This window comes from Podarcis melisellensis (assembly GCF_964234715.1).
Source record: "Podarcis melisellensis genome assembly, chromosome: 8".
Lineage (NCBI taxonomy): Eukaryota > Metazoa > Chordata > Lepidosauria > Squamata > Lacertidae > Podarcis > Podarcis melisellensis.
This window is the reverse complement of record NC_138540.1, coordinates 17545602-17569312: the sequence shown is the minus strand read 5'-3', so window position 1 is coordinate 17569312 and position 23711 is coordinate 17545602. Positions and strand designations below refer to the sequence as shown.

Genomic DNA, 23711 nt, shown 5'->3' with positions numbered 1-23711 from the left:
GCACTGTTATTGTGCCGATGGCATTTTGCAGAATACACACTTCCACCCCAAGAAACCCCCTGCCACCAGCCTGGAGAGTCCCCTTAAAAATATACTTGAGACCACATTCACACCATATATTTAAAGCACTATGATATCACATTAAACAGTCATGGCTTCCCCCAAAGCATTATGGGGGTTGCAGTTTCTGCCGGGTGCTGAAAGTTGCTTGGAGACTCCTGTTCCCCTCCCAGAGCCACAATTCCCAGAGTTCCCTTGGAAAAGGGAAACACAGTCCCCGAATATAGATTCATAAGCAGATTCCTGCCACTGTGAGGATTTGGTCCGTATCCTGCATTCAGCTTTCACTGCGGTTCCTAGAAGCAACAGCGGCCACACCCTGGAAATGGCTTTGACTGGCTGGCAAAACCAGGTGTGGGTAGCTGACGGGTCTCAGACCCTCGGTGAATTAGGGACTGACCTTGCATGTTAACAGGCTCTGGTGGATTGAGCAGATGAAAACAATAATGGGTCCGGCGGTTAAGAAGGCAGTTTCTGCATGTGCTGTAGAGGGAAGTGAGGGGCAGATGGGGCTCATCAACCTGGGAAGGTAGGCCATCTAGGAGAAGGAAACCTCCTCTGCCTGGCAGGATATCTTTGGGCTGTGGAGTAAACCCTACACAAATCTGGAGTCCCTAAAATGGTTGGATGGTACTTTGTATGCCTCCTTCTGCCAACTCCTGCAGCCAAGCTGGTGTCAGATGTATTGCTCTGATTTTCTTTGGACCACATCAGCGAGGCTGGGGGGGGGGCGTGTATTGTCATCTGGGCAGCCCAGGACCCTCATTCACACTACCCAGACTTGCACCCCAGGAAGGTCACTTCGGTGCTGCTGATGCAGGGGTTTGACTTCACCCCCAGAGGCGCACTCCATTGTCTCTCGAGATAAGACAGTTGCCAACAACCAAGGTAAAGATATATATAGATGTGCCTTTGCAATTGTGAAAATGCTTGGTTGTCTTTGCTCCCCCCCCCCCAATCCATGCAGAATGTGATGCTTACTCTTCAGCCCCCTCCACTTCCGGGTGACAAAGAGCCTGCTGATCCCCCCCCCCCCCGCACGCTCCTCTGGGAAAGGGAAACATTTTGGCTCGAAGACCGTTAACCACACTGTCGATGGCCAATTACGGTCCCTGCTAGGCTGTGGTTTCTGTGGTTCCTTATCAGGAACAAGAGTTGTACTTTCAGAGAGAGTGAGAGGGGGAAAGTGAGTTGAATGGATGGGCCTCTCCTTGGTTGGTTATCGTAGGTGGGGTGGAGTTGGGGGGCGGCGGATGGGCTGCAAGCCTCTGAATGCCAGACAGATGAGGTTCTGGCAGGTTGCGTGCCATCCTATTCCTGGCCTCAAGCACTGACCTTTTGTTGTAAGCATCACCCCCAACTGGTCACAGAACTCTACTGATAACTTACATAGAGATTTATTTTCCTTTTTGGGTGGATGGAAAGAATTCCTACATGTGGCCTTCTTGAGTTTGCTTTCAATCTCTCTCTCTCTCTCTCTCTCTCTCTCTCTCTCTCTCTCTCTCTGCACTTCTTATTATCATGTTGTTGTTGTTGTTGTTGTTGTTGTTGTTGTTGTTGTTGTTTTGCTCTCATTATTTCTCTTGGGCAAAGAATGTATCTCAGTGGTTAGAGAATCTGCTTTACATGCAGAAAGTCCCAAGTCCCAGGTGCAAACTCTGGCATCTTCAGGTAGGCCTGGGAGAGACTCCCTGCCTGAAACCCTGGAGGGCTGCTGCCAGTCAGTGCAGACAGTGTTGAGCTAGACGGACCAACAATCTGACTCAGTATATGGCAAGTTTTTTTTTTAATACTGTGTTTTATATGACCGCAAAGGTTGAAACATCAAAAAAGTGACGAAACTGCCTCCAGGCTCAGGAGTCTCTTCCTGGACTACCTGGAGGTGCTATTGGGGATTGAAATCAGGACCTTCTTCTGCATGGCAACTGAGATGCTCTACCACCAAGCCTCAACCTTTACACGGAAGGACTTTTGCCACGCGAGAGACACAAAGGGATCACAGCAAGGCACAAGTGTGTGTGTGTGTGTGTGTTTATCCTTAATGGGTTCAAGAGGTTTTTTTAAAAGACAGATATCCTGCAACCTCCTCCTCTCTCTTTTTTTTGAAAGGAGAGACTTCATTTCGTATGAAACCGGAGGCACCCTAATTTTTTCTTTTCTTTTTAATTGACTTCATTGCACTGTACAAAATGTGTCTTGCTAGTAGGAACTAGTCACCAAAAACGTAGCTGGAGTGCTCTCTGATCCCTCAGAGAGATGGTCTGGAGCAAGGGGGGCAGCAAAGGAGGGATAGCATTACACCCCCCCATAGCCACCTTGTTGCAAATACATGGGTTATATTAAAAACTGCATTCATATCATATTTTCCTGCCCCCCTGTTTGGGTCATTGGAAGTGCATGGCTGACCTTATGCATTGGAATTGGCTTTATTGAATTTCGCCCCAAATGCGTTTGTAATTTTCTCGTGCCTGCCCCCGCCGACCCACTCCTGGTGTGCATGTCCTTGCTGTCCATAGTGGTGGGGCCGGGTGTATGTGTGTGGAGCGGGAGGAGAGGTAGGATAAGTGCCCCCTTTTTATGGTGATAAACAAAATTAAATTTCTCTCTGTCAACTGCTGACCTTCCTCACCTTTGAGGTTGCATCTTTGCAGCGAAAGACAGGAGGCGCCGATCGTGGATCGTTTTGCTACCAAGGGACGTCGGCATGCAAAGGACCGCTGAGCAAATGAAATATTGAAATCTTTTCTTTATTATTTTTTTGCCGGTTAGCAATAATACCGCTCCATCAATCTATCTATCCTTTTTTTTTGCAGGGGAAGTTTCTTCCCATTCCCGTCCATTTGGGGGCCTGCAAGGTGTCGACAACAATGGCCCTGTTTGCACTGTACAATTAAAGCTCCATGATGCCACTTTGAACAGTCATGGCTCCCCGCAAGGAATCCTGGGAGCTGCAGTTTGTTAAGGGTGCTTCGCAGGGAACCCTGGGAATTGTAGCTCTGGGAGGATCCCCTGACAACTCTCAGCAGCTCCCATGATTCTCTGGGGGAAGCTGTGACTGTTTATAGTTTATGGTGTGAATGGGGCCAATGTCTTTTGCTGTTGGACTCAAAGGGCCACTTCGCTCTGCTAAGAAATTGTGATACCCACAGACTCGACCCATTTAACAGAGGATCAGACAGATTCGTGGAAGATAAAATGGAAGCAGACCCACCTTCCCCAACAGAGCACATGCTTGCAAACCCGGCATTCCCAGGGGTCGAAAGAGTCAGACAAGTTCGCCACACCTCATATTTAAAAGCTTGGCAAGGGGTGGTGCGGTTTCTGCTGCCATCTGTGAATGTGGCGCCTGGTTCTGTGTGACAAGACTGTACCTCCTTTTCTAAAGCTGCTTCAGGCACTGCCTTTCGGCCTTCTATTCAGCCCCCTTTCCCCCAGCTGGCTGATCAAGGCCCTCCCCAGCTTATTGCTTGTCTGGGCCTGTTCTTCCAAGGGAAATATCCTCTGCATATGGAAGTTCCGTTTATTCACTCAATTAGAGCAGATTTTCCCAAACTTAGGCTTCCAGCTGTTTTTGGACTACAACTCCCATCATCCCCAGCTAGCAGGACCAGTGGCCAGGGATGATGGGAACTGTCATCCAAAAGCAGCTGGAGACCCCAGTTTGGGAAACCCTGAGATTTAGAGTGTTTGCACTTTAGCCCAGAAGTCTCCCTGAGTGGCTTCCAGGCAATCAATTAAAACCAAAGCAGTCCCCTGCCCAATTTCTTACAAATGGAAAAAAAACCTGACACGCAAGGGACAACGGTCAGAGAGGGAAGAGGGGAGGAGGAAGCAAACTCAGGCACCAATTCTTAAATACAGTGGTACCTCAGGTTACATACGCTTCAGGTTACATACGCTTCAGGTTACAGACCCAGTGCTTCAGGTTAAGAACTTTGCTTCAGGATGAGAACAGAAATCGTGCTCCAGCGGCGCGGCAGTAGCGAGAAGCCCCATTAGCTAAAGTGGTGCTTCAGGTTAAGAACAGTTTCAGGTTAAGAACGGACCTCTGGAACGAATTAAGTACTTAACCCGAGGTACAACTGTAGTAGATTATTGTAATGACCAGCTGGCATTTGCTTATTTATTGCATTTATATCCAACCTTTCTCTCCAAGGAGCTCAGGGTGGTCTACGTGCTTCTCCTGCCCTCATCTAATCCCCACAACAATCCTATGAGGTAGATTGGGCTGAGAGGCAGGGACCGGCCTGAGGTCTCATCCACTGAGCTTCATGGTCATGTGGGGATTTGAACCCTGGTCTGCAGAATTCTAACCAGTACACCACACAGCTCTGAGGCAGGAGGCACCTGATGGAGCATTGATGACGAAAGGAGCACCTGCTTTGCTTTAGGGGCTTTTCTGGGATTTGACCCTTGCGTTGTGGGTGTTTTTGAGACTCACCCATGGGTAGGCCAGGCAGGAAACCCTCCTAGGGGTCTGGAGCTCTGGCATGCAGTTTGTGAGGGGCAGGTACCCTGAATTCTCTCTCTGTATCCCCCCCCCGATTTCTGCCTTTTCACGGGCCTTCCAGTTCACTTGCAGCCAGATCCTATCCCTGCCTTTTCACAGAGGAAGATTCTCCCTCTACAAAGGGAAGAATCTTTGTAATTTCGCCTTCCTCTTTCGCAGTTCCCACAACCCTCTTTTCCTTGGCCATCCTCTTGGCATTTTTAAGAAAGTAGTTTTTAATCTTCCACTCTCTCTAGTACATGAGGGCAGAGATTCCGTCCCCTGCTCTGAGCTCCTGGAAGAACTGCCAGAACACTCGTCTCAGCCTTTGAGTCCCCGAAACACAAAATGAGATGTTTTAAAAAGATTGCTCTTGAGCGTGCGGAGGGTTTGATTTTTTATATATATATTAAAAAAAAGAGAAGACAGAGAGAGAGAAGCTGTGTTTACGAGAACCAAAAAATAGCTGCTTCCATTACAGTAATTAAATGGCGGCATTTAACCTATCAAGGCTGTTGCATGCATGCGAGGGAACAGCGCTGGGTTTCGAGAGATGATCGCTGCACAATCCTCAAGGGGAATAGGAGCAGTTAAATAATTTGTTTGCGAGGTGCGAGCTCTGTGTGTCGGCTAAAAAGAGCCGCCAGTGCTGGAAGCACTGGGGAGGAATGGGGGGGGGCAGGCAGAGGCAGTGGGGATGTGTGTTTACCTAGAATACCCTAGAGCTCAGCCTTTTGCTACTAGCACCTGCACCAGGCTGTCAATAAACTCGTCGCTGCCCGTTGGTGATCAGGTATCAGAGGAATGGGGAGGGTTGCTTGTCTGCTCAGCCTCGGTCTTGCATCATGAAGGCAGAAAGTTTGCTTCATCCTTAAGTACCGTCTTCCCCACAGACAACCAGCCCCCAATTTTTTTTGGGGGGGGTGTTTAATTTTTTTTGCAGGAAGTGTTATAATTTAATTTCTTTATTTAAAAAAACACAAAAAACTGGCTATTTCTGCATTGCTTCTACTGGCCACCATCCTTAATTGTTCTTTTAAAAAATGCTTTCACAAGTTACCCGTCCATGTCAACACACACACACATGGCTAGACTGTTCTGTTCTACTTTGAATGGTGCTGCTTGCTTTATAACTGTATGAGTTTTATCTGTTTTTATATTGTTCTATCCCACCTTGGGACTTTATGGTGAAGGGTGAGTAAAAAAAAAAATGCTAACGAACAAACCTTCCTGCTCATCAGGCCTTGCAATTCACAATATTCATCACCAAGTTTCAAAATTATCTTTCTTGTAAACCTTTGCTATCATAAGAACATAAGAAGAGCCTGTTGGATCAGGCCAGGGGAGACTAGAATACAGAAGCCTTCTGCCTCTGACAGTTCAGGTAGAATATAGACACTGTGGCTTGTAGCCAATGGTAGGTTTCTCCTCCGCAAAATTTGTCTAATCTTCTTTTACAACCATCCAAATTGGTGGCTGCCTCTGACTCTGGTGGCAGTGAGTTCCATAGTCTTAACTATGTGCTGCATGTATAAGTCCTTTGTTCTGTCTGTCCTGAATCTTCCAACATTCAGCCTTCAGATTGTCCTGGAAATCAGTGGCATTTCTGGTGCAGGGATAGGCAGATGTCAGTTTCGATTTCTCTCAGTTTCTCACTTTTCCAGTCCAGCACAGGTTTCCGCAGCAGTTTGCAGTGTTTTGCTCGCATCTAATGGACACATGTCGGCATGCAGTTTCCCCAAATGTGCACATTTTGCAGAGCAGTTTCCCCTAGTATATTCTCTGCCTTCCCACTGTCGGGGGGCAGTAAGCCTCTCAATACCAGTCCCTGGTAATCCCAAGTGGGGAGAGTTTCTGTTGCACTCAGGTCCTGCTTCCAGGCTTCCTAGGGTGCCCTTCTTGTACCCCCCTCTCCCTCTTGACTACAGTGGTACCTCGGGTTAAGTACTTAATTCGTTCCGGAGGTCCGTACTTAACCTGAAACTGTTCTTAACTTGAAGCACCACTTTAGCTAATGGGGCCTCCTGCTGCTCCCGCGCCGCCGGAACCCAATTTCTGTTCTCATCCTGAAGCAAAGTTCTTAACCTGGAGCACTATTTCTGGGTTAGCGGAGTCTGTAACCTGAAGCGTATGCAACTCAAAACGTATGTAACCTGAGGTACCACTGTATGTTTTCATCAGATTGTCCTGGCTTCTGGTGTTATGAGGGAGCAAAACTTAGTATCATAGGGCTGGAAGGGGCAACGTGGGTCATCTAGTCCCCTGCAATGCAGGAATTATTTTGCCCAAGGTGGGGCTCAAACCCTGAGATCAAGAATCATGCTCTACCAGCTGAGCTATCCCAGCTTGCCTAACTTCTCTCTATCCCTTTTCTAAATAACTTCATGACACTTCTGTCGTTTCCCTGCGTCTCCCTTGCTAAACTGAAAATCTGCAAAGACAATACGTTTTTGAAAGCCACAGACCTGCCACAAAGGCATGTAGAGGATAAGCTGTTCTGTCCGGTCATCAGACTTTGGGCGCTTAAGTGCATTAGGGACAGCCTTCCCTGAGGGAGCGTGGCTGAAACCTCCGGAAAGAGTGCTGCTTCCCTCTCCCTCTCCCCCTTTGGAAACATCCTGTCGAACATCCCCTTCCGTAGAAGCTGAGTGTCCTATCCGAGTTAGTTCTCTGTGCTCCTGGGATGCGGTGTCAGAGATTTATGCGGAGTGACAAGGCTTGGTGGAGCGTGTTTTCCTTTCTTTCCTGCTTTGTATTGCTGACCCCGGCATTGCAGAAAAGAGTTGGGAGCCTCAAGAACCTCTGTCTTCTTCCCTAATTCTTTCTCCCCTCTCCTGCATTTCTCCACCCCAATTTTGCTGTGTTTTAAGGCATACAAAAATCAAAAGGTTGCAACCCAGGCTAGAGCAGACCCACTGAAGTTAATGGATGTGACAAAGCCAAGTTTGTTCGTTTCGGTGGGTCTGCTCTGAGTATAACTCAGCTGGATGCAGCCACAGATTCCCCGTTCCTGAACTTTGGGAGCCGGGAGCCCCATCCAGAAAGGAGGCTCTCTGCTGTGCCTCTGCATGAGTGCCTGCTCTGGCTTTTATTAAGGCAGGGATGAGCCACCTGCAGCTCTCCAGATGTGCCTATTGCAGCCAGCATGGCTCAGTGGCCAAGCATGATGGGAGTTGTTCTCTAGCAACATCTGAAGGTCACTACATTTGCTTCCTAGAGATCTCCAGACAGTCCCAAGCTCTACGAGGCCTGCAGCCTGATTCAGAAGAGTGTCAGAGCGCCAGGAAGATCCTGTGCCCTGTTTTTAATTTTATGGTAAAAGGACTCAGTCCCAAAGCCGCAAGACACACAAATCCCACAACGTTCCCTCTGCACCACACGTGGTTCTTTGTTTTCCAGATTTTAATTTTATTTTATTTTTAGTGGGTGGGGGAAATAACACTAATAATGGACCTCCAAAGAGCTGCGGTTGTTGTGGCAATCTCAGCCCTGGAGGATCAGAGCATCAGCTAACACGGTCCCTGACTCTCCCCTGAGAGCAGTGATGAAATATTGGCCGTTCTTTGCCACTCAAGCACCGTGGTCACTGGCAACACTGCTGTCTCCTTCCCTACTTTGCTTCTTCTCTTTTCTAAAGCTTTTGCCCCTTTGCGGGCAGGAGTCCAGAGGGTCTGGGTTCGAATCACGGGAAAGGGGCATTAGATAAGGACCACTTCCACCATTCTGTCTTTAAGCATGGGAAGTTATTGTGCTTTTATTTAAACGTATTAGAATCATACAATTGTAGAGTGGGGACCCCAAGACTCATCTAGACCAACCCCATGCAGTGCAGAAACCATGGGTAAAAAAAAAATCACTGACAGACGGCCATCCAACCTCTCTTTGAAAACCTTCAGCAACGAAGAGTTCACTACCTTCCAAGGTGTCCACTGTCCACAAAAAGTGACTCAGAGTGACTTACAACAATAAATAAGTACCACATGTATTGAAGCCAACATAAAACTAAAACAAAATGAAAATTTAAAAACTCGTTCATATTTTTGAAAAAAAAAAGGTAAAGGACCCCTGACAGTTAAGTCCAGTTGCAGACGACTCTGGGGTTGCGGCACTCATCTCGCTTTACAGGCCGAGGGAGTCGCCGTTTGTCCGCAGACAGTTTTTCCGGGTCATGTGGCCATATTTTTGAAAGGCAGGTATAAAACATCCCACCCACTGATTATTAAAAAAACCAAAGGCCTGTCAGAAAAGAAATGCTTTCGTTGGGTGCCTAAAGGCCACAGCCCTTTCGTTGGGTGCCTAAAGTGACGGCCACAGCCCTTCCCCTTATTATTTTATATCCCCCATAATAGTTTAAACCAGGGGCAGCTAACCTGTGGCTCTCCAGATGTAGCTGAACTACAACTCCCAGAACTATTGGCCATGTTTTCCAGGGCTGATGGGAATTGCAGTTCTGTAGCCGCAAGAGAGAGGGTCACAAGGCAGCTAACTCTGGTTTTTAAAAATTCCATCTCAGCTGTTGTGCTTATCCTTATCGTGACCAGTGAAATTCCATTTACAAATATTTTGGGGGTGTGGATGACCAACTTGGCACACAGCTCAAGAGAACCAGTGTGGAGCAGCGGTTAGAGTGTGGAGGCCAGGTTTGAATCCCGTTTCAGCCATGAAGCTCACAGGTGACCTTGGGCCTGTCACAGCCGCTCAGCCTAACCCACCTCACAGGGTTGCTGAGAAAATAAAATAGAGGGGATTCATAATGTGTACTACCTTGAGCTCCTTGTAGAAAAAAGTGGGATATAAGTACAGTGGTACCTCGGGTTACAGACGCTTCAGGTTACAGACTCCGCTAACCCAGAAATAGTACCTCGGGTTAAGAACTTTGCTTCAGGATGAGAACAGAAATTGTGCTCCGGTGGCGCGGCAGCAGCAGGAGACCCCATTAGCTAAAGTGGTGCTTCAGGTTAAGAACAGTTTCAGGTTAAGAACGGACCTCTGGAACAAATTAAGTTCTTAACCCGAGGTACCACTGTACAATCAGTTGGTTGGTTTTTTGTTTTTTTTAAATGTTCATCTCCTTCGATGCTAAAGAGGCAAGTCAGTGGAAACTTCCAAGAAACTCCTGTCTCCTGCAATTTTTCCTCTTGATGTTATCAGCATCTCTCTTTTTTTGGGGGGGGGGTGACAAGGACAGCTAGAAATTCACCCAGATCACAATGTTCAATGCCCCTCTCCTCCTTTGGAATGCAAGGCTCTTTTTAAAAAAGTAGCTCCAATTTGACTCGACCGTCCCTGGGAAATTGCATCTGCTTTAAACAAACCAGAGGACTCTCTCTCCGATGTGGGGGTGGTTGGGAGGGGGGCGTGGGACAAGGTAGGGAGGGGGGAGACCTGACCTCTCTTCTGACAAGCGAAGCTGTGTGTCTCCTTTGCCTCCAAAGCACCGATGAAATATATTTTGCACTGGCTTGTAATAGTGTGATTTATGCCGTGATACGGTTTGCGATATTCCAGTGTCCTTTTGCCTTTGTGTCGAGAGTCTCTCCGCCCCCCCTTCTCTCTCCATGCCTCCCCCGGCCACCCCAGCGCCTCCTTCTGCTACATTTAACGTAATAGAGGTGAGTAGGTTCTCAGGGCGCAGAGGTTGGACACCGAGAATGTGAGCAGTGAGCAGGCTCTAAAACTTTCTGCTTCTACCTACTTCCCATCTGCCTCTTTTTTTCCTTAGAGTAATTTTCCTCCAGGGAGAAAAAAACCCCCCAAACTGTTCTGCTTTTAGGAATACCATTAATCCAACAACATACCTGGAAAGGGATTTGCCCATGTACAGTCATGCAAAAGCGTGCATCCTCACGTATAATATCTGTTCACCAGCCAGTGTTACTCTGCACCTCTGCTCCTTAAGAGCACCCCAATAGATGGATCACTTGACCACAAGAGCTCAATCTCTGGTGGGAGTCTCTGTAACACTTGCTAAGTCCAGCGGTTGTGCAATCCTATGCATTGTTGTTGTTGTTCTTGCTGTTATTATTCAGTTGCCTTTCACCCTAAGGTCCCAGAGTGGGTTACAGCCATTGCAACACAATATTGAAAGCAGTTCAAACAACTTACAATCCCAGAAATAAGGCGTGTCCTTGATTAAATCTCCATGCCACCCACCTTCCAAATATCACAGGGCAGTTTGCAATACAGTCATACCTTGTGTTGCATTAGGTGCATGTTGCGTCTTTTCGGCTTGCGAATGTGGCCAACCTGGAAGTGTATACTTCCAGGTTTCGCCGTATGCGCAGAAGCATTCTGCATGCTTCGCGCATGTGCAGAAGTGTTCTGTGCACTTCACACATGCACAGATGTGCTCTGTCGTGCTCCGTACTTGTGCAGAAGCGCCACTCTAGTTGCAGACTTTTCGGGGTGCAAACGGCACCCCAGAATGGATTGTGTCTGCAACTAGAGGTACCACTGTAGAAACAATGCAAAACGAGAACATAAAATGTGTAGTAATAACAACAACAACAACAACAACCAAGACCAAACCAATACCGCAACCCCCCCCCAATATTTAAAAAGCCATAGAATGTTAATCAGCAGAAGGCCCAGTTGAAAGGAAACGTTTTCGCCTGGCGCCTAAAGATATGTAATGAAGATGTCAGGCCAGCCTCCCTGGAGAGAACATTCCACAAATGGGATACCCTGATACCTTGGAGAGCTGCTGCCAGTCAGCGTAGACAACACTGATGGGCTAGATAGAGCTGTGGTCTGACTCCGAATAAGGCAGCTTCCTATGTCCTGCCCAGTTCCGGATTTACGTATAAGCTAAACAAGCTATATCTTAGGTCCCCACTCTGTTGGGGGGCCCCCCAAAAATTTAAAGGAAAAAAACACACCTGGATGTACATTTCCAGAATAATATAAGATTAAAAACAAATAAAATAAAACCTACATACAGCAACAGTCTTTTGTGTTGTGTAGGCTCCTATGATGTAAGTAATGGGCCCCGCCTGCTAGCCTGCTCCCTAAAATATTATGGTCCATAAATTACCATATAGCATATATTCGACACAAAAAACAGTGACAGCTGGACATATAAAGGGCCCCATTACCTTCAGTAGCTTAGGGCCTCATCAAACCTAAATCCAGTCCTGGTTCTACTGCATCTTCTCTTGATCATCTTCTTTGGCGCTTTCGAGGCATAAGAAAGTTTGGGGGTACTTTAATACATGTATATGGTAACTTAATGCCCGTTGCTAAGCATTAAAAGGTGCAATAGCAGGTCATTTTATCGCACCATGTGCAAAGCAAGCAAGGAAACAAAAAATAATAATTAGTGGAAGAAATGGTTAACAAAACCAACGTAAGCCAGGACAGCCAACTTTCCCAAGCTGGCATGGATGGTGATTGTTGGGCATTGAAGTCTGAAGCATCAGAAATAAATTCCCACCAGATGACATAAAAATGTTCCGGGTCCTCCCTCCCTTTGGATGCATGCAATTTATGTGTTATTTCCCCCCACAATAGCCAGGTTTTAGGGCTCTTCACCAAGGCAGCCCTGTTTAGAGAAGTTTTTAATATTTAATGCTGTATTGTTTTTAACACTTGATTGGAAGCCACCCAGAGTGGCTGGGGAAGCTCAGCCAGATGGGCGGGGTATAAATAATAAATAATAATAATAATAATAATAATAATTATTTCCCTTTTATTTTTCTCAACCTCCCCCCCGCCACGCCCCCCGCCACCGTGATGTAAGCCTACACCAAGCAAACAGCTTGGCCTTTCTTTCACTGCAGGGTTGCAATATTCCAACCCCCCAGAAAAAAACCCTTTCCAAAGCTAATTTTCAAAAGATAATCTCTACCATGTGAGAATATTTAATTTATGGAGGTGTTTGTTATTTTTTCCTTAGCATTTTAGCCAGAGGTTTATGTGTGCAGAAAAATTAAAGAGCTGGGGGCGGGGGCGGGGAGAGAGATAAGATATTTTAAAGAAGTTTTGGGTTTGATTCTGAAATTATTGCTGGACTGCCTGAAGTCGGCTAGCAGTGACTCAGTCCTAACCATTCGTACAAGGTCGCTTCAAGTGAGCTTCATGGCCAACTGTGGGGGTTTTGAACCCTGGTTTCCCAGGTCCAAACCCAATGTACTTCCCCACACTGCCTTCTCTAGCCTGGTGCCCCTCCAGCCTCAACCATCAGCTGGGGCTGGTGGCAGCTGCAGTTTGAAACCTCTGGAGGGCACCAGGTTGCAGGAAGCCGCATTCGTGGTTGAGTTTTGGGTAAGAAAACTTGCACTTACCTATTTAAAATTTTGTGTTTGAGATTGGAAATAAACAAATTGGGTGTGTGGGGGTTTTTTTGGGGGGGAGGCGGAAATAAGGTTGATTGGAGGTGGGTTTATGGGAAAGGGGGGTTGGAAATAAACCCATAAACAAGGTGATATATAATATTTTTTTTCATTCTCCTTTTAAATAAATACCGATCAGCTTTATGTTCGGAGACAATAGGAGCTGTTGGCTTAAATTTGCAGTTTACTGTATTTATGGCCGTAATATCTAGGTGCTGCCGTCGTAATTTCATGCCCCAATGAGAAGTGCAAGGTCGAAGCAAATGCTTCCATCGGCATCCTGCTAACACCCTAACTCATAAACAAGGCCCGCCTGGATCAGGTGGCTTGGAATAATACAGGCTAATGAAATACAGCACAGCTTTCCATTACTGTTAGTTTTTACAGTGTCGTCATTACGTGTAATTTATGTTTAAAAAATTCAATTTTATACAAGGCTCTGGGAAATAGGGGTCTCCGGGTCACCCGACGACTTTTAACGGCTTGCGGGGTTGGGGTGGTGCAAGCGCCCAGGGCTGGGGGGGGGGGGGAGAGAAGGAGGAGAGGAGGGGGGAAAAGAGAAAGAGAGTCCTCGTTCTGCTCAGCTGTAGTCCGTCCAGATGATGGGGGGTGGGTGGTTTTTGCTCATAAAATAAATAAATAAACTGCCCCCCCAATAAAAAATTAAAATGTCAATGTCAAGCTCTATCCCCTTCTTCCAAAAAATATTTCCTATTTTAGAGTGTGTAAGAGATTTGCTTAGTTGGCTTTTATTTTTTTCAAAATAGTAGTAATGATATTTTTTGCACTAAAAAAAAAAAGAGTTTGCCGTCTTTTCTAAGGCCTTGTGTGTGTGTGTATGCGTGTGTCGGTTATTTGAAAGGCAGGTGGCCATCTCTTACGGCTTCTCTTTCTCTCTCCCATCCATCAATCACCCAGGAGGTCCCGTAAGTGGCGGGGCGGAGGGTGGGGGGAGAATTATGGAGGGGGTGGGAGGGAGAGAAAACACAGCCTTAGAGACGGAGATACTTAACAACCTCTCCCAAACTCTCACCCCTTGACATTGGCTTCCTCGCCTCCATTTACGTTTCCTTTTTTATTATAGACTTCGAAAGCACAGCCAGCAAGGCAAAAACTCTTGCCAGGTTGGTTTTTTTTTTTTAAGCCAACCCCCCCCCCCCACCTCCAAACAAATGCCTTTATACTTAACCTTTCCTTTTCCTGGCTGCATTAGCACCATATTTTTAATTGGATCCCACACATTCATCTTTTTTCTTTGGCTGCGTACACACTTAAAGCACATTCCCCCACACCAAAGAATCCTGGGAACTGTAGTTTGTTAAGGGTGCTTGGGATCACAGCACTCTGGGGGTAAAACTACAGTTCCTGTGGCTCTTTGAGGGGGGTGCTTTAAATATATGGTGTGTATTCAGCTGGTCCTAAGTGCAGCATAAGGGGTCTCTATAGTATAGTGTATTTTAAAATGGGGTTTCAGAGTTTTTAGGGGTTTTTGAATGTTTTATGTAGTTTTTCAGTTTCATTGTTCAGCATGGGACAGTGACAATAAAGATACCGTATTGTTTTTTCTTTGGCACATGGAAGTCGCATGCTCTAATTCCCATGTTCAGGGTGTGAGTCCTGTTGCTACTCCATCCCACACTTCCAGAACAGGCGTGGAGGGACCCCAAATTCTGCAAAAGTTTTTAGGGAAAACTTTATGGGGGAGGGAACTCTCAAAACAAGCCCAGTGACAACAGCGTACGTAGCAACTGCAGAATTCTGCAGGAGACTCAGGGGAGTGAGAAACAGTGCAAAGAGGGAAGGCGATGAAGTGGCTGGGATCCTGAACTCAGCGCTGCAGCATTTTTGTTGCAGGTCCTACATGTAAGTTGGGCTAGGTCAAGGCTGAGGAACCTTTGGTCCTCCATGTTATTGGACTCCAACTCACATCAGTCCCAGTCAGAATGGACAGTGGTTGGAGTGATGGGGTACAGCAACATCCCACAGTTTGGCCATTTCTGGACTCAAGGCTCCTGGGAGTCCCATCCAGAAAGGAGGCTTCCTTCTGTGCCTCTGCATGAGTGTCTGCTCTGACTTTTGTTATTGTTGTTGTTTAGTTGTTGTTTAGTCATGTCCGACTCTTCGTGACCCCATGGACCAGAGCACGTCAGGCAGGCCTGTCTTCCACTGCCTCCCGCAGTTTGGTCAAACTCATGCTAGTAGCTTCGAGAACACTATCCAACCATCTCGTCCTCTGTCGTCCCCTTCTCCTTGTGCCCTCCATCTTTTCCAACATCAGTGCCTTTTCCAGGGAGTGTTCTCTTCTCATGAGGTGGCCAAAGTATTGGAGCCTCAGCTTCAGGATCTGTCCTTCCAGTGAGCACTCAGGGCTGGTTTCCTTCAGAATGGATAGGTTTGATCTTCTTGCAGTCCATGGGACTCTCAAGAGTCTCCTCCAGGGCTGGCTTTTGTTAGCCTTGATTAAAACATGGCTAGGAAACATGTTCAATAATGGCAGCTAGAGACCAACATCATATGGAAGGCCAAAGGTTCCCCAGTCCTGTGCTCGGCTGCCCGGCTGGTGTTGATCCATGACATGGCCTTTTTAGTGGTGGCTACTCTCTTTTGGCCCTTGTTTGCCACTGTCTCTTTCATTGTAAACTTTCAGGATGAATTTAATCTCATTCCTCTTTACTCAACAATAATAAAAGCAATAACATTTTTAGCAGGCGCCAAAAAGAGTACAGTGAAGGCAGCTGCTTAATCTCAACAGGCAGGGAGTTCCAAAGTGTAGGTGCTGCCTACACTTAGGAGACAGGAGAAGGGAAGAAAGGAGGCAAGAAAGGATAAGAATGCATAGAGTTTGAGGAAGAAAGCTGGACGTGTATGGAGTGGCACTACTTTGCAAGACGTGTTTCTGAAGACTTCCAAGGAGACTGTCTATTGCCATGGCTGTTCATTCCATAGGGCAGTAGCTTAGTGGTCGAGCTCCTGCCTTGCATTCAGAAGGGCACAAGGTTCAGTCCCTGAATCTCTAGGTATAAGGGAGAATGTCTGCTTTTTAAAATTCTTGTAGAACCACTGCCAGTCAGTGTAGACAATGCTGAGCTAGGTGGAGCAATAGTCTGACTCGATATAAAGCGGCACCCTATGTTCCTTGTCTCAAGGTAAGGGCTGTAGCTTAGTGGTAGAGCATCTGCTTTGCATGCAGAAAGTCCCAAGTTCAACCCCAGTCAAGTTCAGGTAGGACTGGGAGAGATTCCGCGTTTTCAGCCAGTATAGACTGGGCTGGCTAATCTGTGCTCCAAATATTTGACCTCCAATAGACTTTTTGTGGCCTCTACAAACCCTACCTCTTCCAAAAGAAACCACTTCTGGAATTTTGGGAGGGATTTTATTTTTAAAGAATACTAGCCATTTTTGCATTGTTTCTACTGACTACCATCTGTAATTGATTTAAAAATAAAAATAAAAATCTTAAGTAACTTGTTCACACACATATGCACAAATTGGTTTTACTTGCGCATATATATACATACATATATATATATATATATATATATATATATATATATATATATATATAAATAAATAAAATTGTATAATATATTGTTCTAACCCACCTTGGGACCTTACAATGAAGGATGGGTAAGAAGTCTAATAAACAAGCAAACACAAAAAGTTAACCCTTTTCTGGACAAAAAGAAAGGGGACAATCTTTTTCTTTTAAACTTTTCTTCCATCTCACCTGGGAAAGCAATTCACAATCTCCATAGGCGATTAGTACTTACAAGAAAGTACTCCAAAGTACCTTTCATGTAAGCCTTTGCTGTCATAAGAGGAGCTTCCTGGATCAGGCCAATGGCCCATCTAGTCCAATGTCCTATTCTTGCAGTGACCAACCAGTTTCCTCAATGGGAAGTCCGCAAGCAAGACCTGAGCACGAAAGCGACTCTTCCCCTCCTGCATTTTCCAGCCCTTGGGAGTCAGAAGTATTACTGCCTCTGACAGCTGAGGTAGAGCGTAGGCTTCAGGGCTAGCAGTCTAGCAGCCGTTGTTAATTTTTGTTGTTGTTTTCTCTAGGCTAAACTAACCCATGCAAATTTGACAGAAAGATATAATCCTGCACAGGACTTACAGCCACTTTTCATAACCAGCAGGATCCCTCTCTCTCTTTTTCAGTGCAAGTGGAAATTGCATGCTTTCCCTACACGCGCACAAAAATCCCCTCCTGTATCTGTAATCCGCCCCCCTCTCTGCTAGCGTGACCACCACTGGCTTGCAACTGTGGCAGGAACAAAAAGAGAGAGCAGTGGTTGGGTGTGTGGGGGGGGGGGAATAGTCCAAATAAATTGTCTCCACGTAAATGAAGAAAGGGGAGGGGAGAGGATGCAGAGGGACATTTCTCTTGACCTTAGGTTTGCTTTGGTGTGTGTGTGTGTTTTTAAACAGAACTTTAAAAGATGAAATTGACCTGACAGGGCCCCCTCTCACAAGACGGTGTGCTGGGTGAAATATCAGTGGGTCGCACCTTTGACCCCTGCCGAGCTGCATTTTAAACTCTGCTGGACTTCTTTCTTTCTTTCTTTCTTTCTTTCTTTCTTTCTTTCTTTCTTTCTTTCTTTCTTTCTTTCTTTCTCTCTCTCTCTCTCTCTCTCTCTCTCTCTCTCTCTCTCTCTCTCTCTCTCTCTCTCTCTCTCTTAGTGCAGGTTGACTGGAGTAAGAAAGGGAGGGATGGATCAGCCTCCTATGCTTTTATGGGGTGGAAAGCAGTCGTTTACACGTGTAGGTAGACTAAGAGGGTAGAGGACAATGGCTTTAGAGGTCAAAACCAACACGTTGAATCAAGCTCAGAGTCTAGCAACATCTGGATTGAATTGAGCTGGAGCCCAGCAAAATCTGGGCAGTCACAGATTCTCAATCCCAGTGAGTTTCTTGGCTGAGCACAGATATTTGAACCCTGGTCTCCCAGGTCCCAGTTCACCACTCACACCGCTCCACCACGCTGGCTCTTAGTAGCTTGTTGCATTTTATATCCCAGCTATCCACTACTAAGGGACTCGAGGTGGCTTACACCATTCTCTTGAGTTCCTTCATTCATAACTAGGAATGAGCTAGGGTGCTGTTCCAACACTTGACAAGACCCGCTAAGCTCCTCATTCAAAGAGCGAGGTGGCTGCAGCCATTTGCATGGCCATCTTTCCAAGTCTCAGGTCTGGGCAAGAACTCAGGAGGGGGACTACTCCTACAACCACCTCTCATCTAATACTCCCTTCCAGAACATCTGCACAACACTCATAAGAGTTATTCACCCCTAACACTACATAGCCTCAGTAGTGACTGGGAGCCCAACAGTAGGTGGCGCCAGAGCTAATGTTAGCCAGAGCTAACTCCTCCTAGTTTTGTCTCCATTCTCTTCCCTGCCAAGTTCCACAAGGGCAGCACTGAGGCTAAGGAGGAGGAGGAAGCTGAGATCCAGAGCCACCTATGAAGGTTGCTTATGTATGGCGCGTTAACACAGCCTGTGTGAAAGGCCTGTGTTGTATAATGCAAATCGGAAGGTACCTCCACCTCTGGGAACTGTAGTTTGCTAAGGTGCTGGGAAGTGTAGTTCTGTGCAGTGGTAAACTGCACAGAGGTTTCCAGTGCACGGCGTGTACACAACCCATTTTGTATAATGCAAGTCAGGAGCCACCTCCACCCATGACCTCTATGGAGAAAAATACTATAAGGCGTTATGAAAATAAGGGATAATTCGTCCAGTGGTGGCGGCATCTGGCTGGACAGAAGATGGATGGATGGAGAAAAGTGGCGGCGGCGGTGGGGGGGTCGATATGTGGGTCACGTTCTGTTTTCGTTGCATCCCTTTGCTGTGGCTCAGTCCTTGCTGCTTACCCTCTGCGGTTATATTATTCCTTGCAGATAGCAATCAACTGGAAGGAAGTGTGTGTCTAATTTGCATGAGATTATTTAAAACAAAAAAAACAACAAAAAACGGTTTGCATTAGTCAGGGTGATGGTAAACAACACAGATAGAGAGAGGGAGAGAGATGCCTCCTTATAATATAGCCGCGTCTCTCGGCTTTCAAGGCCAAATATAATTCACTTACAATCGGCAGCTCTCTTCATTCCTCCTTTTAACCTTTTGGATCCTGCCTGGGTCTCGGTCTTCACCAGCGCCGGGTTTATGCGGGGAAGGACTGGCTAGCAAGGAGAGAGAGGCAGAGGCAGTTGCAATGTCAGAAGCAAGGGTGTGTGTGTGTGTGTGTATGTGCGTGTCTTATGCTGCTCAGCAGCTGAGCATTGCACAAATGTGAGACGCAGTGAGCCAAAGTTGTAAAGCAGGGACTCCCTTTTCGCTGAGGGGAACTGTCTTGGTAAACACAGCAAGCTTTCAGGTTGCATAGAGCTCTTGGAATCAGAGCATTGTGTTGCTCCTAGGCCACCATATACCACTTTAAACAGTCACACCTTGCCCCAGGGAATTCTGGGAGCTGTCGTTGGCCAGTGGTGCTAAGACTTGTTAGGAGGCCCCTAGTCCTACCATGCAGCTACCTTTCCCAAAGTTCCCCAGGAAGAGGGATTGATGGGTTCAGCCACTCTGGGAATTGTAGTTCTGTGAGGGGAAACAGGGTCTCCTCACAACTCTCAGCACCCTTAAGAAACCACAGCTCCCATCTGCCCCAGCCAGTGCAGCCATAGATGACCATGAACAGCCCATGAGGCTTCCACCAGCAGTTTCTACCGGAATAATGCTTTCTGACTGAGACTCAATGATTTTTTAAAAATAAAAATGCTTCCCATGGGACTGGGCCAATCAAACCTAAAAGACTATCAAAGTAGATGAATGTGTAGCAGCCACAAAAGTGCTCATCAGTGGTGTTTCATCAAGCTGGCGGGAGGTTTTGTGTGAGCGGCTACAAGACCTACTAGGTCAGTATCCTGTTCCCTGTTGTGGTCAATCAGATGCCTCTGGGAAGTCCAAAAGCCAAGTCAAGGAGCCACCAGCCTTCGTAGGCATCTGGGATATTCAGAATACACACACATTCTGCCTGTATCTCTAGAGCCCTCCTCAATCCCTATCTTAAGAGGATCCCTAATGAAAACAGCCGTGCTCTGCCTAATCCTATTGTCGCTGGCTAATATGGCCAGATTAATGCGAGAAACAAATTTCTATCTATTTTATCCCTCCCGAACAGGATGCGAATCTAGCTGGGAGGAGGGTAGCTTAACAATGAGTGTTATTTCCTGTGCTTTCCAGATTGGAGACCTCAAGAACAAAGGGCTTCTCTGTGGTTTGGTGTGCAATCTTCAGCGATAATATTTATCACATATGCTCTCTTGAATGGATTTTTTTTGGGGGGGGGGAGTGAGGAAGTAGAGGGAGGGGAATGGGCAGCCTGATTCAAGTGGGATGCATTCAGAACACCAGCGGTAAAGTTTGAGAAACAGGAGAGCTCATCCTGACAGCCCCCATAGCCACCTCCCCATAAATCCCCCAGTTTATTAGAATCAGCGTGAGTGCAATCCTATATATTGTTCCTTAGGCGTCAGATCTGTTGATTTAAAACTTGAGAAAGTTTTACTCAGGCACGGGCACTTTTGTACATATTATTTAGCTGCAGATCTGAGTTGTGAAATTCATGGAAGTGCAGATTTTGAAGGAGGGCTAAAGTGTTTTGAATTGTATATGGATTGTGTGGGTTCACCTTTAAAGGCAAAGTGTTGAATTCCCCCTCCTCCCTCCAATCCTTAGCCAGTGATCAGGGATGGTGAGAGTTGGGAGTCCAGCAACATATAGAGAGCCACAGATTCCCCACCATGCTATATCATATGCCAGCTGGGTGCCTTGGAAATGATGTTTCCCAGGGTCCCCAGAAGTGATATTCCCAGGACCCCCCTCTTTCTCTATTCCCCACCCTAAGAGTCTTTCTTAAGCCTAAACCCACAGCATCTTATGAAAGTAATTCAAATCAAGTTTTGTCCCTGGAGGCCCAGGCAGCCTCAGGGGCTTAGAAGTGCCTTTTACCAGTTGTAATTGGTGCGATAACTACTGCTATTCCTGGGCCAGGAGAGCATTGATGACTTCAAGACTGGATTGCTGCAATGCACTCTGTGGGGCTTCCCTTGCGCTTGACCCAGAAACTGCAGCTGGTGCAGAATGCTGCAGCATGGTTGCTAATGAAAGTGCAGCACTGTCAGCACATAACACCATATATGATAACATATATAATATAACTTCACAGCTTGGGGGCCAGTTTTCTTGTGGGGCCTGCCTTACCCCATGTGTGTCCACTTGATCGCTTCGATTTGCAGAGTTGGCACTGCACTTTGGAACTCTCTGCCTATTGAACACTCTTTTCTGCACCTGCTTAAAACATTTTCTTTAGGCCAGCCTACTCAGGCAATGTATATGTTGACATGTTTTAAACGTTTTTTTTAAAATCCTTGGTTTCAATTGTTTTTCACTGCTTTAAATTGCTCTTCAATTCTTAAAAAAAAACCCCAAATTTTAATTCCTTGCAAACCGCGCACACAGTCAAGCAGTCTATAAATTTTGTAAAACGTGCAGACCTGGCTTAAGTTTCTAAAATGAGAAAGACACTAAAATCAAATAAAAAGGCATGGTTCCTTCTATAGTCTTGTTCCCTCCGGGCCTTGCATTGTAGAATCTGCCCTTCATGGCAAGCTCCCCCCCCCCCCGCTTCTCCTTCCCTTTCTCAACAAGGACTTTTACTCCCTCTGAAAAAGCGAGCCAGCTGTGCAGTTTCCTTTTCTGCTGCTGGTCAGCAGCTGCTCCTCTTTCTTCTCTGTCTCCCTCTCTCATTGGCCAAATCCTTTCCAGATGTTGCGGCCTCTCCAAATGGAGAGGGGACCCCTCTTTCCTCTCCCCTAAGCCCACCCCTATAAAGGATGATAGCTTTGCAGAGAGCCGGATTTAAAGCCCCAGCCATCCAAGCGCCCGCCTTTTAATAACCGGCAGGTCGTCAGCGTCCTTTTCCAAAAGTTTCATCGCAGCTTGTTCTGCTCTGTTTTTATTGCCTCCTGATGTTTTCTGGGTCCCATTCATGCTCATCACAGTCAGACCTGATTTCCACTCCCCCCTTTCTCTCTCTCTCTCTCTCTCTCTTCTCCCCCCTTTTTTATTTCTGCATTTGTCATAAAATAAAGCAAATTATTCCCATCTTCAGAAACGATCTAGACTAATTAGTCGTCTAACCCAATAATTAGTTTTTTGTTTCCCTGTCTGTTTTCTTACATTATTGTTAGCTTTCTCCTTCCCTACCCTGGGTTTGTTGTTGCTCTTGTGTTGTTTTTCCCCACCCCACCCCATTACGGATTAAAATGAGCCACATTTGCAGTTGATGGTGTACGTTTCCCCCACTATGTTCGTTTTGTGTGTGAGTTTTTTGCGGATTTATTTTTATTTTTTTTTGACGGAATGGGGGAATTGCAATAGAAAAGCTACTTCAAAAGCAGCAATAAACTCAAAGATAAATTAAGGAAATTGAATGAGCCACATTTGGAAAAAGTGTCAGGGAAGGCTAATACGCCCGTCGCTTAAGGTTAAATTGCGGCAGTGAAGAGAGAATGTGGCTCCCACCCCAGTGAATCCAGAATTCGAGACGCGCTGTGCATATTTGCCAAAATACTTTTGCAAGGCGGCTTCCAGGGAGTTCTGTTGGGGATTCTGGGTTTTTAGTTGGGAAGCTTCTTGGTCTGGAGGGCCACGTTGTACCCCACTGTCAGAGGCATGCTATCCTTGAATATCCGTTACTGAGAAACACAAGTGGGGAGATTGCCACAGTGCTCAGGTCCTGTTTGCAGGCTTCCCAGAAGAGGCACCTGGTTTGTCACTGCAAGAACAGGATGCTGGACTAGGTGGGCTTTCTCTAACTCATGGGTAGGCAAACTAAGGCCCAGGGGCCAGATCCAGCCCAATCGCCTTCTAAATCCAGCCCGCGGATGGCCCGAGAATCAGTGTGATTTTACATGTGTAGAATGTGTCCTTTTATTTAAAATGCATCTGTGGGTTATTTGTGGGGCCTGCCTGGTGTTTTTACATGAGTAGAATGTGTGCTTTTATTTAAAATGCATCTCTGGGTTATTTGTGGGGCATAGGAATTCGTTCATTCCCCCCCCTCCAAAATATAGTCTGGTCTGAGGGACAGTGAACTGGCCCGCTGCTGAAAAAGTTTGCTGATCCCTGTACAGTGCTCTTCCGATGTTCACACAGTGCATAGTTAAAACATGGAATTCGCTTCTATCAATGGCCACAAGCCACCATGGCTAGTATCACAAGTGGGGGAAATGGCTGTTGTGCCTGGGCCTTCCCATAAGCATCATCTTGACCACTGTAAGAACAGGATGGGCTTTGGGCCTGATCCAGCAGGGCTTTTCCTATGCTCTTACAGGCCTGCAACCCCCACTTACACCTGTCTTTATTTACTGGGACCAGTCCGTATTTGTTTGGTTCCTGTCCTAGTTCAATATCTGTTTCTTTTGGAGGAAATCCTAATTCGAACGTTGCTCATTCGAGGACTTAACCTGACGTGGTATTTGCCATGTGGTCTGATCCTGCGTGAGGAGAGCCTGGCTGCCAAAATAGTCTAAAGAACCACCAACCTATTCTTACACTGGCCCACCCAGACAGCACTCTCTCCATTTACAATTCCCAGCCACTGAGAGTGTGGGGAGAGTTTGTAGCTGAGAAATGTATTGTGGCGATTGAAAAGCGGAACAGGGAGGTGTGACGGAGATGGAAGAAGGACAACGGTACCTCACTTGGATGGAAGGGAACTTCCTTTCCAGAGGGGATTGCAAATGGCAGCCATTCATTGATGGCCTTGCTG

The 23711-nt window shown here is 46.5% G+C and overlaps 1 protein-coding gene across 1 annotated transcript in view; it reads left to right on the top strand.

Moving 5' to 3' along the window:
- Positions 1-23711, top strand: part of PEX14 (peroxisomal biogenesis factor 14) — a 115298-nt gene that overhangs the window by 69757 nt on the left and 21830 nt on the right. The gene's annotated exons all lie outside the window — the stretch shown is intronic.